The sequence below is a fragment of the Capra hircus genome, chromosome 13, assembly GCF_001704415.2.
Source record: "Capra hircus breed San Clemente chromosome 13, ASM170441v1, whole genome shotgun sequence".
Taxonomy (NCBI): Eukaryota; Metazoa; Chordata; class Mammalia; order Artiodactyla; family Bovidae; genus Capra; species Capra hircus.
The window spans coordinates 75549623-75566935 of NC_030820.1; the positions used below are offsets into that span (position 1 = coordinate 75549623).

Sequence of the window (17313 nt, forward strand, 5' to 3'; positions counted from 1 at the left end):
AGGGTCTTCTCTGGTGGTCTGGTGGTTAAGGCTTTGCACTTCCAATGCAGAGGGTAAGGGTTCAATCCCTGGTTGGGGAACCACGGTTCCACATGAGGCCAAAAAAGATTTAAAAACAAACAGCCAAACTAAAAAATAAAAAAAGAAAGAAAAATAAATCTCAGAAAGGAAAAAAGCCAGAAGTGAGCTGGGCTTAAAACTCTTCCAGCTGTGGAAAGTCTTTTGCTAGCTGTGGGGAGGGAAAGTCTGCTGCAGCCAGCCCCGGTGCCAATTTAAGTGGGTTCATGTGCCGTCTCTGGCATAGATATCACAGGTCACCACACTGATCTTGGTGAAAAGCAAGAGGCATGAATATGTTTCCTCTGGATTGAAAGTGTTGGGCAACTCTTTACTACCAGAAATTTGCCTTAAATGTGGTTCTTTGCAGCGGTGTTTCCCCCACTTTGAGCAAAACAAAGTGTTCACTGACTCTTAATCTCTTCTGTCTTTCTGCTGCTCCCCCTCAGCTGTGTGTCCTACCTGAATAGTGGAATGGTTCAGAGTACAGTCTGGGCATGGGCCTGGGCCAATGCCAGCTCGTTTTCAGATTAAGTATTTCGAAACTGAGTTTTAGACATGTACAGGGTTAGGTATCCACCCGAGCAATCTATTTTCACTTGCAGGGAAATTTCGGACTGTAATAACTATAATGAGGCAAAATGGGGGGAAAAGGAGGAAATTGTTCCTAACCTTTGGACATTAATCCCTGCAAGCCTCGACTTTGGAACTGCCACCCAGAATCATTAGTAACATTTATTGAGGGTGTGCTCTGTGTTTGACACTGTTCTTTGGGCTTTTACTGTATTGGTTTATTTAATCCTCATAATAGCCCTGTGAAATAGATATTATTATTATCATTGTGGTTCCCATTTTAGGAAGTGGAGGCACAGACAGTCTGAGGAACCGGTTATTAGCATACAGATTTATAAGTAGCAGAACCAGCTGAGCAATTCAGGCAGTGAGTACTAAAGCCCACACTCTTAACCACTAGGCTGTATGGTTACACAATGATAGAGGGACTGTGAGAAAAGGCAAGGACAGAAGCAGAGACTCTGGGCTGGACCAGGCACCTGAGAAGCATTCACTGGTCCACTTACTGTGACTGAAGGAGCAAATGCTTGGGTTGCCAGAGTTCCTTGCAGTGAGGGTGACCCTGTGACCCATATCTCCACTGTAATGAGAGGGAAAGGGACATTTGTTTGGGAAGTGGGGAGCACTGAGAGGGAAGGGAGTAATTTTGGGAAACAGTTTTATATCTGAAAAGAATAAAAGGTATAATGTTTCTTTCGACACTTATTCACTCTTCTGCTTCCTGCATTTGGACTCGATGGTGAGCTGATGTGTTGCATCAGGTGTGGCAGCCATCTTGAACCTGTGAGGCTATAAGCTAAGGACGGAAAGCCAAGACACCGAGGATGGTGGAGCAGAAGAATGGTGATGATCTTGGTCCTTGATGAACACACTCTGAAACTGTCTACCTCTAGACAAGTTTTGTTTGGCAATTAAATGTCTTTATTGTTTTTGCATCTCTGGCGAGGCAGTAAAGCATAATAGTTAAGAGTATGAGCTTGTAAGCCCTGGTTTATATCCTCACTCTAACACTGAGTGCCATACCCTTGGGCAAATTAGCTTCCTTGTTCAATGCCCCCATACCCTTGGGCAAATTAGCTTCCTTGTTCAATGCCCCCATACCCTTGGGCAAATTAGCTTCCTTGTTCAATGCCCCCCTTAACGCATCTGTAAAATGGAAATAATGAAAGACCCATTGCTTAGGGTTACTGTGAGGGTTAAATGAACTAATATATTTAAAGACCTTTGAATAGTGCCTGGTAAGTATAGGGCTTCTATGAGTGCTGGCTAGTACTAACCATTTTTCTGCTCTAAGTTCCACTTACTCCCCCTCACCACTCCCCCCGCCCCCACATTCAAACTTGTTATTTTTATTTTGGAAAATTTCAAGTCTACAGAAAACTTGCAAGAATAATGAATAAGTACCTATGTACCTCTGAAACTAGATTTACTAATTGATAAAATTTTGTTGCATTTGCTTATGTGCACAGTGTGTGTGTGTGTGTGTGTGTGTGTGTGTGTGTGTGTTTCCCCTACCTGAATCATTTGAGAATAACTTATAGGAGGCGACTTAGCACTATTATCAGTTTGATGGTGTGTTACTTGCATATTCAACATGTGACCCAATTGAAAGTAGACCAGTTGAACAAATTCCTCTTTTTTAAAAAATAATTATTTATTTTTTTGGCCACACTGGGTCTTCACTGCTGCTCAAGGACTTTCTCTGGTTGTGGTGGGCAGGGGCTAACTCTTGGTTGCGGTTTGCAGGCTTCTCATTGCGGTGGCCTCTTTTGTGGCATAGTGTGGGCTCTTGGGCATACAAGCTTCAGTAGTTGTGACAAGCCATCTCAGCAGTTATGGCGCATGGGCTCAGCTACCCTGGGGCATATGGAATGACACCCGGGATCAAACCTGGGTCTCCTGCATCGGCAGGTCGATTCTTAACTGCTGGACCACCAGAGAAGTCCAACTTTCTCCTTTTTGAATTTGAATCTCAGAACAGGGTGATAAGAAGATGAGATAAAATGATTGATCTTCTCTAGATTTACTGCTGGTCACAGATAAGATGTTCAGGATCTTTGTTTCCCCTAGCTTTTGACATTTCTGGGCCTGATGCTTCAGTTGTTGCTTTGATTCTGTGAGTTCTTGTGTATCATTTTACTACCTTGCAGAGTCTGTTGTTGCTGCTGGCCGCCCAAGAACCCTGGCATAGCTGCCCTTGAGGAAGTGAGCCCCCACCCTGGGAGCATGCAGGAGAGGCTTTGTGTAATCAGACACATCATAAGGAGAATCTCTTAATTTTTGGAGGTCTTTAGCTACTTGACATTCTAACCCCATTTGCACCAAGTTTATGCTTCTGTGTCACCAGGCCAAACAATTTTATTGGAGTAATTTCAGAATTTGAGACTACTCTTCTTGCCTAGTGAAAGTTCTCAAGCACGAGTCAACAAAAGTCCACACATGTAGACTATTTGAGTTATCATTGTTGTATAATAAACCACTGGAAACTTTAGTGGCTTAAAGAACAATCATTTTATTATCTCTCATGATATTGTCGGAGAAGGCAATGGCACCCACTCCAGTACTCCTGCCTGGAAAATCCCATGGACGGAGGGCTGGTGGGCTGCAGTCCATGGGGTCACTAAGAGTTGGACACGACTGAGCGACTTCACTTTCCATTTTCACTTTCATGCATTGGAGAAGGAAATGGCAACCCACTCCAGTGTTCTTGCTTGGAGAATCCCAGGGATGGGGGAGCCTGGTGGGCTGCTGTCTATGGGGTCACACAGACTCAGGCACGACTGAAGCAACTTAGCAGCAGCATGATATCACAGGTTGATGGGGCTCAGTGGGTGATTTTTCTTTTCCAGATCTTGTTGATGGGGGCTGTAGAGACTGGAATGTGCAAGAAGGCTGACTCACGTGGCTCTTGCCTGGGTCCTTCGCTGGAGCTGTTGACTGGAGTGCTTTAGTTTTCTTTCCCGTGGCTTCCATATGTGGCTTGGCTTCCCACAGCATGGCAGCTAGGTTCTGAGAGGAAGGAAATGGAAGTTGCCAATCTCCTTGAGGCAGGCAGATATTCTGGTAGCACCTGTCACACTTACCCCTGCTGGGGCTGAGGGTCTCATTGCCTTGTATGAGGGCAGGGGAGGGAGTGAAACAGGAGGGAAGAGGGCAGGGCATATCCTTCAAAAGAATGACAACCATAGAACATGACAAAAAAAAAAAGGTTAGAACCAACTGGGTCCAAGATGGCAGAAGATTCAACTTCCAGTAGACACTAAGCCTCATCATATGCTCATTGCAGTACTTTTGCATGCTAAATGACACACCTACCAGCACAATGATATTTCTGAGGCTAACCATAAAAGGCCTAAAAAGTGGACAGTGGCCCAATTCCTTGAAGACTCCACCTCCTTCCTAAAATAGTTGGACTAATCCTCCCACTCATTAGTCTATGAAATTACCCAGCCCATAAAAACTAATCAGCCCATATTTCACGGTCTCTTATCTCGTGAGATGGCCCATACTCTGTGGAGTGTATTTCTCTCTAAATAAATCCACTTCTCACCTATCACTTTGTCTCTCACTGTATTCTTTCTGTGACAAGACATAAAGAACCGGAGCTTTGGGACTTCTACGTGATTCAGTGGCTAAGACTCCAGATTCCTGATGCAAGGGGCCTGAGTTTGAACCCTGGTCAGGCAACTAGATCCCACATGCATTAGGGAAGATGGAGGTGCCACAACTAAGAAGATCCAGTGCAGCCAATTAAATTGAAAAAAAAAAAAAAAAAGACAAGGACAACAAAAACAACCTGTGCTTCATTAGATCCTGAGACCAGGTGTGTGATCTCAATGAAAAGACGGTGCGTTCAGACTGGGTTTGAGTCCCAGCCTGTTGTGCAGTTTCACCATTGTAACACGTTCAGGTTGGAAGTGACATAACTTAATATATGTTTTTCCAAAGACCCCTCTAGCGACTGAGTGGGGAATGGCTTGTGTGTGTTCAGTTGCTCAGTCATGTCCGACTCTTTGCAACCTCATAGGCTGTAGCCCACCAGGCTCCTCTCTCCATGGATTATCCCAGCAAGAATACTGAAATGGGTTGGCATTTCCCCCTCCAGGGGATCTTCCTGATCCAGGACTCAACCCCGCATCTCCTGTGTCTCCTGTAAGGGCAGGTGGATTCTTTACAGCTGAGCCACCTGGGAAACCTGAGGAGTGGCTTTTAGGATGACTAATGACAGGCAAGGAGAGCAGCTAGCTGTGGTTGTACAGGTGAAAGGTCACCTGGGGTCGTCTTATTTCATCTCTGGAATCTTAACATGTAACATGGTACTTGGTATCTGATGCTTGATGAGGGGGTGAATTCATCTATACAGTAAGTATTCAGCTCAGTCCAGTGGCTCAGTCGTGTCTGACTCTTTGTGACCCCATGGATTGCAGCACGCTATACTATTGCTAAGCTCTGTTGTGAGTGCTAAGAGAGTATGCCAGAGAACAAAAGACTCCAAAACTCTACCTTCATGGAGCTTTCAGTCTAGTGAGGAAAAGAGATACTCAGCATTAAAACCAAACAAAATTCCATGGTGTTTCTGATGATAGAAAGTGTTGCAGAGAGAAATGAAGCAAGGAAGAGGAGTAGGGGAAGCTGGGATTGGAGTGGGTGGGAACTTAAAATAGAGAAAACAGGGAAGGCCTCCCTGAAGCAGTGACATTTGAACAATGACTGTGGGGGAACCGAGAGAGTGAGTGATTTGGATTTTCTGGAAAAAAGTGAACAAGGTAGTGTTAGTGTTACTTGCTCAGTCATGTCTCACTCTTTGTGACCTCATGGACTATAGCCTGCCAGGATCCTCTGTCCATGAAATTGTCCAGGCAAGACTACTAGAGCGGGTAACCTCCCCTTCTCCAAGGGATCTTCCTGACCCAGGGATTGAACCCAGGTCTCCTGCATTGCAAGTGGATTCTTTACCGTCTGAGACCAGAGAAGCCCCAAAAATAGCAAATGCAAGACCTTTGAGGCCAGAGTGTGCTAGGAATGTTGGATGGACCCCAAAGAGTCCAGTATTCCTGAAATACAGTAATGAGTGGATGAGAAGTGGGTGATGAGCTTACAAAGGGTTGGGAAGGGCAGAGTCAGGTTTTATGGGGCTTTGCAGGTGACTGCAAAGAGTTTGGAAGACAAACCTCAAGGGACTTAGTTTTTTCCCGGGATCCCTCTGGCTGCTGTATTGAGAACAGACTCTGGGGAAGGAGTAGAATGGATGCAGGGAGAACAATGAGAAGGCTCCTGCAATAGAGCACGACGCAGACGGTGGTGTATGGAAGCAGGCGGAAGAGTGAGGAGGCTCCAGGAATAGTCCAGGTGGCAATGGGGGGGGGGGTGGAGCTAGCAAGTGGTTACTTATTTTATTCTGCTGCTGCTAAGTCACTTCAGTCGTGTTCAACTCTGTGCGACCCCATAGACAGCAACCCACCAGGCTCTTCTGTCCCTGGGATTCTCCAGGCAAGAATATGGAGTGGGTTGCCATTTCCTTCTCCAATGCCTGAAGGTGAAGTCGTAAAGTCGCTCAGTCCTATCTGACTCTTAGTGACCCGATGGACTGCAGCCTACCAGGCTCCTCTGTCCACGGGACTTTCTAGGCAAGAGTACTGGAGTGGGGTGCCATTGCCTTTTATTCTAGTCATGCTCAAAACATGTTTTATTTTTATTATTATTTTTTGACGTGGACCATTTTAAAAGTCTTTGTTGAATTTGTTTCAACACTGTTTATGTTTTGTTGTTTTTGGCTACAAGGTGTGTGGAATCTTAACTCCCTGACCAGGGATCGAACATGTACCCCCTGGATTGGAGGGCAAAGCCTTAACCGCTGGACTGCCAGCGAAGTCCCTCAAGTTATTTAATACTGATTCAATATTATTATCTATTATATAGTCTGTATTAAAATTTCCTCCAAGGTCCTTTTCACAATAAACGAAACCTGGATCCAGTCAAGGTCCACTGGTTTGCCTTTGGTTTTTATCTTTCATGCTGTGGTATTTTTAAGAGTCCAGGCTTGGTATTTTGTAGCAAGCCCCACATTCTGTGTTTGCTTGTTTTTTGTTTTTAGTTATATTCAGGTTAGCATTTTTTGGCAAAAATACTACGGAGGGGGCGTTATGTTTTTCCTATTGCATCATATCAAAAAACATATACGTCGATTTGGCCCATTATTGGTGATGCTAAGTGATTGATTTGATAGCTTGGTTAAGGTGCTGTCTGCCAGATGGCCCCAGTGCAAAGCAGGCTCTTCCGTTTCGTAGGTGATGAGTACTCCGTGGGATGATACTTTGAGACTGAATATACAGTAAATGTGCTATTGCCCAATAATCTTTCATCCAGTGACTTTAGCATCTAATGAACAGCCCTGTGCTTTCCGACCTTGCGCCTGTCTGCTCCTTTGAACACACGCTGAGTGCTCCCTGAGGGATGCTTGTTTTGAGGATCAGTGCCTGGCATACAATAAACGCTCCATAAATGTTATTACTGGACGAAAGCAAGTATGAAAAAAATTAAGGGCCAGGCTAGGGTTGCACTCCGCACCCCCGGGGACCGCCGCAGCTCCCAGGCTGTAAGTCAGTGACAGAGGCCCTGACGTCCACGCGGCCACGCCCTCGCGCCGCGGAAGCCAGACCGGGCGGGACCACCCAGCGCCCGGGGCCGCGCAAGGCCCCCTGGGACCGGTAGTGCTGGGCGTGGCCGCAGGACTACATGTCCCGTCGGCCTCCGCTCCGCGGCTCACGGCGGCGGCCGCCTCAGCCCCTTCACAGCGACGGCGGCGGCCGCGGCGGCTGAGTCGGTGGCGGCGGCGGCGGCGGCGGCTGCTGCTGCTGGCTGAGGAGCGACGAGTTTCCGATTTAAAGCTGAGCTGCGAGGAAAATGGCGGCGGGCGGTGAGTGGAGATAAAGGAAGAGTGGCGGCGGGCGAGCGGGTGGAGGGCGAGGCGGAGGAAAGAGGGCGAGTCCCCCCGGGCTGCGGCGAGCCCGCGGCTCCGGCTCCGCGGAGGCGCTGAGGGGCGCGCTGCGCGAGGGGACACTTTCGGGGTGTCGGGGCCGCGCCGCTCTCCCGCAGCCTCTGAGCGGCCCGCGGCCGCGGGAGGGCTGTCGAAGCTGGGCGGCAGCTAGCTTGAGGGTGCGAGGGGGGTCCTCGCGCCGAGGGGGTCACTCCGAGGAGTTTGGGGGAGACCGCGGGGGGTCCACTTTTTCCTCCTGTCCCTGAAGTTTTACCCTCCTGCAGCCCTCGGGTTGCTTCTGAAAGCTCCCCACGACCCCCGCCTCCCGCCGCCTCGGTGTCTCTCGGTTCTTCAGAAGAACTAGAGGGCGGGGGGAAGGCGCACTGCTCCCCACTCAGCCCCAGCCCAGCCTCCGAGTGGTACCGAGAAGCGGCTGGGATTTTGCTGCCGTGTTTCCTCCTGCACTTGGGGCGTTTTAAAGTATTTTTAACCCAGATTATCTGTGGGATTTCCATTTTGGGCACGGAGAGATTCTCAGCAGTTTTTCTCAGTAAAAAGGCATTTTTGCTACCTCTGGTGTGAAGGCTGGGAAATGGCAAGTGGAAGTTAGTGAATTAAATTTGGGGTTGGGCTGTCTTTATCGTTACTCTCCCCCTCCCCCCCTTTCCATCTCTGATCTTCCTACGTACATTGACTCAATTTGTGATGGTTTAGAGAAACTGTTGGTTTTGCACATGCTTTAGAAAAGCAATCCACGAGTAGTTGGGAGGGCTTAGTTGCTTCCTAGGCAGTTTAAGGGCACTCAGGGTGGAAAAGTTCACCAAAAGAGCAGTTGTGAGAGGCAGAGAGCATCGTCTCGAAATCTCACAAGCAGGAGGAGTTCGGGCTTCTCAAATGAAAGACAGGGAAAGGTCTGAAATTCTCTTGAAGTAGAAACTTTTTTCCCCCCTCCCGAATGTGAAGACTTCCTTCTTGATCGTTTTGAGCACCAGCGCTTCAAAGCCAACCTGTTTTTGTTATTAAGCCTGTACCGTAAAGAAACAGGAAGGCGAGTACCAGCTGTCTTGCTGCAGTGGTTTGAAATGGAGTTGAATGAGATGAGTGAGAGTGCTAGTAGTATTGAGTGAGATTGCGGCATCTCCTCGATTCAAAAGCCTGGGCTCAGATCCACCGTACTGGTCCCTGGCTGCAAAAACACTTCAGTATTTGTTGCAGCAGGTTGTTTAGAGGATGATGGAAAAAACAAAAAAAACTTCAAAGTCTTGTGATTGCCACATAAACCAAAATGTTAAATAGAAATCTGTAAGTTTTGTGAAATGTGCTTTCTTGAAAACATATTCAGTTGTTGCTTGTTTGTTTAGTATAGGTTATGCCCCATATAACTGGTCTCGGGACTACTGGGAGGGTACAAAAACATTGAAAATGAACCTCTCTCCTATTCTAAACCCTCCAGTTAGCATTTCCAGGAGGCAACAACTCTTACTGGTTTCTGGAGTATTCTTGGTGTTTGGAATAATTATTTTAAGAATTTTCATTTGAAACACATTCCCGTTGGATAGCAAAAGCAGGGAAAGAAAATGAACCAAAGAAAGGGAAAAATGGGTGGGAATACAGTTTCCTTTTTACTGTCTTCAACAATTGTTGATGGCGACTAGAGAAGCTCTTCCAAACTTACTGGTTGTGTTGCCTTATCTACTAACACCCTTAAGGAAATAACAATCTGTGGGGCTTCAGGGTGAAGAATCCTGCCAGGGCTCATTGTTTGTATGTAAGATGAAGCCTCCGTTTGTAACATGTAAAATGATACTGAACAGTAGCTTCTGTCACTGGAGGTTCCTTCAGGTTCTGCATTTAAATGAGCAGTAATCTAGATTGCCAGCGATCCCAAATTATAGGGGAATTTTATGTATCGATAGAAATGACTTAAATGTCCAATTAGCATTTTTAAAAAGGCATATGCCAGCTTCTGGTATATAGAAGAACATTTTGGACATGAGGATTATGGACTAAGTGGGAAGCTGCAATATTTGTAGAACAGTTATTGGAAATATGTCCACCTTAAAATATTCTTTCACTCCAGAAGCGTTGAAAATGCATAACAACCCTAGCATAATTAACAAGATTTAAAAAAAAGTTTTAGAATGGTGGTTTTAAATTTACCAACACTAACAGTTCATTAGAAAAATGATATTAAAGACTAGGGGATTAATGACTCTATTAAATATACATTTTGAAAGTGAATATTCTGTGCTTTTTTTGCCATGTAGAAATTATTTCCCTACGTTGAAGCCCGCACCCCACAAACAAGCTAGAATTCATTCACTACAGAGTGAATGTTCTATAGGACCCTCGATCCTTTTTCTAGGAGACATGCAAATAAAAAATAGTTTTTGAAGTGATTACGTACCAGTACCTTCTTGATTGGTCATTTGAAATAAACTTTCTGTGTCAGGTATGTCAGGGACATATTAAAGATAAAAAGGTTTATTTTTTTCTTTTAAATTCGGTCCTTTGAGCGTTAGCAGTTTGATTCTAGAAAAGTTCCTTTTGATTTGGAGACTAGTAGGTTTTTTTTTTTTTTGAGACTAGTAGGTTTTTGAGAAGTCTCTTAAAAGAATGACTTAACATTTTAGTTTGGACAATAGGGTAGGATAAAAAATGCAAACTACTATTGTCCTATGCCTTATCAGTGTTGAAATAAATGGCTTTAGGGTTTCTTTCTGCATTTCTTTTTTAGGCTATATAATTTTGAGCCTTGGCCAGAGGATGTGGACACTTTTGAAAACTTTTAATTTGTTGCAAGTTTAGAATGAATATAGCCTTTATGATGATAGGCAGCCAAGTGATCACAGTTTAACAGTTGTTACTCTTTAAATGCTACCAGGACTAAAAAAAAGTTGCTGATCGTGATTGAAGAGGAGCTGCAGTTTCTTGAAGGTTAAACCAGGGAGTACCTATCCCAGTTTGGTTTGAATTCACTGTACTCTGTGGTGTGGAATATTCCTATTTTTGCTTTATTGAGTGGTTAAAGCTTTGGGAGCAGGAAATTAGTATTGGAAATGTTGGTAGCTTTTCTTTTTCCTCATAATTCAACACATTAAAGAAATAGGTCTGTCTTTAGATTTTCAGACATAGTATTGAGGTTGAGCGCTGCAGTAACATGTGGGCATCTTTCATTTTATGAGCGCTTTTTGGGGTGGGGGAGGGGATGACAAGATGAACATTTCACTTAAGGTGGAGGAGGGGCTCTGTTGTAATGAAGTTTAGTCTTTCACTCTATTAATGCTAGGTAAATTCATTTGGCCCATTGGTTTTCTGACAGAGTTTCTGGGAAAAGATTATTTTGAGTTAAAGATGCAGTTTAGCTAGGACAGGACAGAGTCGCTCAGTCGTGTCCGACTCTTTGCAACCCCATGGACTGTAGCCTATCAGGCTCCTCCGTCCATGGAATTTTCCGGGCAAGAGTGCTGGAGTGGATTGCCCTTTCCTTCTCCAGGGGACCTTCCCGACCCAGGAATCGAACCTGGGTCTCCTGCATTACAGGCAGACGCTTTACCGTCTGAGCCACCAGGGAAGCCCCTAGTTTAGCTAGAGCTTAACCTTATTTTCAACTCCCTAACAAATGGTGGAATTGACTTGAGTTTAATCGCCTTTCCCTTTCCTACCTTCTGGTGGAGAGTTGTTAAATGAACAGGAAAATGGCCAGAAGATACACAGCAGGAGTTGAATGGAAGGCCTGCAATGTCTAGAAGGCTGATTTAGCCCCAAACTGGATGATCTTCTTAGACCACATACTGCCAGTTCCCAACTGTGTCAGGGTTGTCTCAGCTTGGTAGTTTCTTTGGCCTAGGTCAGGTGGCAGGGGGCAGTAATAAAACTGCCTGTGTGGTAAATGTTGTGGCTTGGAGGCAGAGAAAAGAAGCCTGACCTGACTGGCAGAGAGGCTTTACCTGTTTCGAAGAATAGTGAGCTAGTGTTTCCGTGTTTGTCCTTTTCCTGTTTTTCATTAGGAATGTCTGTGTCCTATTTTTTCTCTTCTGTTAATATTTTTAATTGATGTGTTCTACCGGAGAGTGTGACTTTGTGTTCACCTATGAAGGAATTCTTCTGAAATTTTAATTTAGTTAGAGCTACAGGTGAGGGTTCTGAAACTCCACTTTTTGGAAAGTAGGCTGACTGGATTGCCAAGTTTAACCTCTTCATGAATAGGATGAAGAGAGGATTTTGGCCCGGGTATCCCATAGTAATAGGTAATCTAGAGCTCCCTGGGGCTTTGCTTTTGGTGGCTGTGGCAGCTGAGTAGGAGTGGTGGACGGATAGATGGGGGAAGGACTGCAGAAGTCAGCATAATCCTCAATTAGGATAAGCCTCATGGTTAATTGAATGTTGAGTGTACAGGTTAAATCCCATTATAACAAACTCCAGGGGACTGGCTAAATTATTTTGTTGTACTGGGACTCGCTTTATGGACTAAACAAATTGAAATAAATTGGTCTTTATGTTTTTGTTAGAGATGCTGGAAAAACTTTTGTTTTGTTTATGGCACACTGTTTATTGTAACAGTTGGAAAGTTGTTACTCATGAGCCAGTGTGTGTGTGTTTCACCTTCATTTTTAATGCTTTTGCCTTTAAACAGGAAGGAACCCTTGGTGAGCTGAGCAGATAATCTGTCCCCCATACTCCCCCCATGTCTCTGTCTAGAGTAACTCCATTAGTTTATCTCAACAACCAAAAACGTTTATTAGTGACTACTACTGCCATGATCAAAGTGTGGTGGGAGGAAATGGGAAATCCCCCAGGTTTCCAGGTGACTGCTGCTGGTAATTTTTTTCTGCCTCTGAAAACTTAAAAAAAAAGAAAATTACTTCATTTTAGTGTGACCTTTTCTTTGTCAGTAATAATTAAGGTAACCCTTTTCTGTTCAGCGCAGTGTAGTTTGAGATCTTTAGATTTCTATATGGTATTGTTTGAAAGAACACATTGGTAAGCAAATCTTTAAGATGCTTCCATATAAATGTGGAATCTTTCAGAAATAGGGTTAATACACATATGAGAAAAATACTATTCTTAAATCTTTGCCAGAAATACACTTTTTTTCTTTGGATTGGTATTTGTCAGACTTCAGGCATTTACATCCTCCTTTCAGCTAGCATTTTTAGTTTGCTGAGAGCTTTTTGATTGGGTGCAGCAAGACGTTTTTGAAGTCATTCTTTTAAATAGGTGTCCCATGAAGGAGGGAAAAAATCTGAAAGAGGGAATTTCAAAGCAACCCAAGCAGTGTTTTCAAAGTTCTCAAGTCTTAAGAATAATGACTGACTAGTAGGCAGGAAGCCTGCAGTTGTATTGTGGTATTGTTCCTCCATCTTGTGCATTTGAGAACTTGAGTACAAAAGAGGAGAAAGCTTGGGGAAGGGGAAGAAAAGGTTTTAACACGCAAGAAAAGGGGAGGGGGGAGACTATTAGTGTAAATACTCTTTGCTCTTCTGTTTAAGTGAAATCTAAAACCAAATTTTACTTTGGGGGGAGATATTTGTTTATCAAAATCTGAAGGTCTAACACTGATATAAATGATAGTTGATATTGGTGGAAAGAGCTGTGAGATCATATACTTAGGTTTAAAACAATTTTAATTAGGGAAAAAACCCTACAGGTGAAAGAAAAACCTTTAAAAAATTTCCCGCTTTGTTACCTGAGCAGTGTCATTTGTTAGCTTGTTACTTTGAAAAGAATAGTACCAGCGAAGAGTTTGAGAATAATTTGTAAGTTTGTAGTCCGAGAGAGCAAATTGGCCTCTCCAGGTGCAAAGAGATGGAGTCTGTGATCTTCCAGGGTTCCTTGTATTAGAAAATCTTATAAACTTAATAAATCATATAAATATGGAGAATGGCCTTAATTTTTTCTTTTTCAAATATTAAATGGTTCGAGCACTTTGTGCCAGATAATGTGCAGATATAGGTTTCTTTGCTGACTCAAGAGTTTGGGGACAGGAAGACTCTGAGATCTTGACTTCACCCTAGTGATATGTGCCACAAGGGCAAAATTTGTGTGTGTGTGTGTGTGTGTGTGTGTGTGTGTATGGGGTGGGGCAGGGAGGGAGAGACTCTTCAACCTCTTCCTTCTGGTGTAAGAAAATGAAGTCATATTTTCTTTACTCCCAGTAAAGCTGTCATCAGTGAAATGGATTATTGAATTTAAGTCACTGTAGCGTAGCTACATCAGCTTGGTTTTGTTTCTAGACTGAAATTCGGCAACTGTATTCAGAACGGTTTTAAGGATCACCCAGTTTTCTCTGAAGCAGATTGTGTCTAAATTTAGTCTACGCAGTCTCTGCTCCATCCAGACTCATCTCTCGCTCTTTTTTTTTTAACCTGCCTGGTGGTGGTGGTTTTATGACAATACGTTCGTCCAAGAGAGTTGGTTCCTTTGCTGTCAGAGCAAGTACATGGCTGCATCTAGGAAAATCTTCACTTCACCAGTGAGCGAAATAACTCCACACAGGGTGCATCTCTTGGGAGGGTCAGTGGTATCTTTTCGTAAGAGACAGGACTATTACTGTATTAAGTTTTAAAAATAATTTCATTGGGAATCAGTAACATTAATTCAGGAGGCTGCTTTCAGAGTGCATAACCACATCTAGAATGGTGGAAGCCTTAGGTGTATGAGCCCCAAATTAGGCAAACCTAAAATCATGAACTTGCCCAGTAACCTTCCATCTCCCTTTTTAAACCATATACAAAATGGCTCCCATGTGTGACTTTTATTTTTTTTTTCTTCTTCTTTTTTTTTTTTTGGTTTTTTATTTTTTAAATTTTAAAATCTTTAATTCTTACATGCGTTCCCAAACATGAACCTCCCTCCCACTTCCCTCCCCATAACATCTCTCTGGGTCATCCCCATGCACCATTTCTTAGCTTTCATAGCACCATTTTCTTAGCTCTGAGGCCTTAAGCTTCAGTCATCTTTAATTGGCCACTGCTTGGCTGCTGCCCACTCCCCCATAAACAGACATACTTAAACACTGTTTATTAAGCTTGTACTATTTAAGGCACCCTGAGAGTTGAAAAGGTTTTGACCTCCAAGTGCACACAATCAATCAGGTATTCACATCACTTCACAACCAGGTAATCTGTTTTGCCTGTAAAGATCTTGGAGAAGTTCAGAGGAGGAAAGGGGCTACCTCTGACCAGGTGATCAGGAGGCAGGGTTTTGAAGAATGACTATGATTTTTATTATGGAGCGAGCACAGTTCCTGTTGGTGGGAAATGGTTAGCAAGCGTGAAGAGGTAAAACATTTCAAGACTTGATTATTTATTTATTTGGCCGTGTTCTGTGGCGTGCGAAATCTTCGTTCCCTGACCAGCCCCGGCCCTCTGCATTGCCCCCTAAGTTTTAACCACCGGACTGCCAGCAAAGTTGATTATGTTAAAATTCAGTTTCGGTGTTGACTAAATGCTTTTGGTTTTGCAGAATCCTCTTGATGTATTATTCTTATATATGTTTTCATTCCAATTTCTAAAACTAGTCCAGGCCTTAGGTTACTATAATAACTTTTCAGTTAGTCTCTACCCTTTCCCTAATCCTATTTTTCTGCCATTTTACACTTTTTAAACATTTTGAGCTCATTTTTTTCTAAAAAATCTGCAGAGTACAACCCAAATTCCATAACCTAATACTCAGTTCTTATCATAGCCTTTTTTAAAAAAGCTGTCTTTTCCACTTTTGTTGCTGCTTGTTTTAGTCATGCTATTTTTTTTTTTTTTTTCTGTCTTTCTCCTGTGCTGTCTAGTCTGGTCATAATGCCCAGCCTAGAGCCTGTCTCATTTCAGTAAATTTCCCAGGCTACCACAACTGAAAATATGATTGTTCGTTCCTGATATGAATCTTAATTATCTCCTTCCATGTATAGGAATCTGTATTCATTGATTGGGAGGACAAATTCAGTCACATTTGTCTATGCTTTGAGATAGGGACTGTACCTTTTTGTAAGCTTTTAAAATCCTCTTTTCAGTTACATTCACTTTAAGTCCCCCCAAATGTTTGGTGTTTGAATGTGGAAGTTTCCAGAGTTCAACTCTAAATCTGGTTTTCTACCTGGAAATTGAGATAAAATTAGCGTCCTTGGGCTTTGCTTGGGACTTAGGTCTCCCTCGTAGAGCTGGCCCAGATGAGTCTTGTCTGGGCTTTAAAACGCCACACTCCTGTTTGCCATTTGCTTGTGGACTGGGCGGACAGTCCTGTAAGCTGCTTAGATGGTTTCATCCAGTACCACTGTTCTTCAAAGAATTGTGCTAAATATTGCGGGCTTTAATATCCCTTTGTGATCTAGGAGTTTGTAATTTAGATGAGAAATGAGTGTAATTGAAAAAACATAGCTGCAGCAACATAAATAAGTGGTTCAGAAGTTCAGAGGAAGAAAAGGCCATTTTCAGCTGGAATTGGTAGGGAAACTTCATGGAGGAGATGGAGTAGATCTGAAGGGAACTCATTACTGCTTGTAATCTCCCTTGCCCACCTCTTTTATTCTGTGGTGCTTACTTAACATAAAATTATAATGTTTAAAAAATTCATTTAAAAAAGTGTATGTGAAAAAGTAAAAGTAAGGCTCCTGGTACTCTAGGTCTTTGGACATTATAGCTACCCCCTATCTCCCTTAGGCTACTACTGTTGGACGACACTCTATACTTTTGCTTACAGCTGTCTCTTTAGTTTCTATTTTTCTATACCACCCCCATCCCGAGGATTGAACCCAGGCCCTCGGCAGTGAGAGGATGGAGTCCTAACCACCAGGGAATTCCCATATCTGAATATCTTACACTTTAGTTGCTGTTGTCCTTTTTTGCTCTCTCTCTTCAGTTGCTAAGTCACGTCTGACTCTTGCAACCCTGTGGCTTGGAGATTGTCAGGCTCTTCTGTCCATGGGATTCTCCAGGCAAGAATACTGGAGTGGGATGCCTTTTTGGCTCTACTTTCCCCCTTTTACCCCAGTAGAATTCTGTTACCTGTGTTCTGATACAAATTAGATATAAAAGATAAAAACTGCCGTTTATCAGGGACCTGTGTGCCTGCACGTTGTTGTGTGCTTAATGTACATGATCTCATTGAATAGTTTGGGTTTTTCGATTTAGAGCCCTTTTTCCTTCTTCAAATGAAGTCTTACACAAAGCCTTATTCAAAATAGAAAAGGTGAGTCTTTTAACATTTATTTTCTAGGTTGAAATTTAAACTGTTTACTGGTTATAAAGGCAGTGAAAATGAAACTTGTGATGAGTATAAAATTTGAAATCGGGTTATGCAGAACTATTACGGGCCTAAATCTTATCTCTGCCTCGAGTTCATTTCTGTATTAAAAAAAATTCCAACTCATAGTTGCTGATGGTCTCAGTTCAGAAATATTTTAAAAACTGTAAAACAGGTGCATATGGGGCAGATTCGCAAGGTACCAAAAGGGTATACAGTGGAAAGTGAGGCACCTTCCTCAGCCGTCTGCCAGCCATTTCTCTGTCCCCTGCCCAAAGGTGGCCATTGTTACTCTAGGCATATAAATGCATGTACTTAAAAAGGTTTAAGCTTAATGAATTTCTCCCATATTTGGGGGTAAACTTTATATTGAAGTGTAACATCACTCAGAAAAGTGTACAGTACAGTCTGATAAATTTTCGTAAAATGAACACACCTATGTAACTGGCACTTAGCCCTATTCTGGACTG

General features: G+C 43.3%; 1 protein-coding gene and 1 non-coding gene across 4 annotated transcripts in view; one reads left to right on the plus strand and one right to left on the minus strand.

Moving 5' to 3' along the window:
* The window catches only part of NCOA3 (nuclear receptor coactivator 3), a 128071-nt gene continuing 118160 nt past the window's right edge, over positions 7403-17313 (plus strand). For 2 of the 3 annotated variants that reach the window (XM_018057987.1, XM_018057988.1), the window contains exon 1: positions 7403-7546. The gene's annotated coding sequence lies outside the window, so the exon portion shown is untranslated. The remainder of the gene's footprint in view (positions 7547-17313) is intronic. The other variant, XM_018057989.1, reaches the window with a different exon arrangement.
* Positions 11109-11180, minus strand: TRNAY-GUA. The gene has a single exon. It is a non-coding gene; the product is annotated as a tRNA-Tyr (tRNA).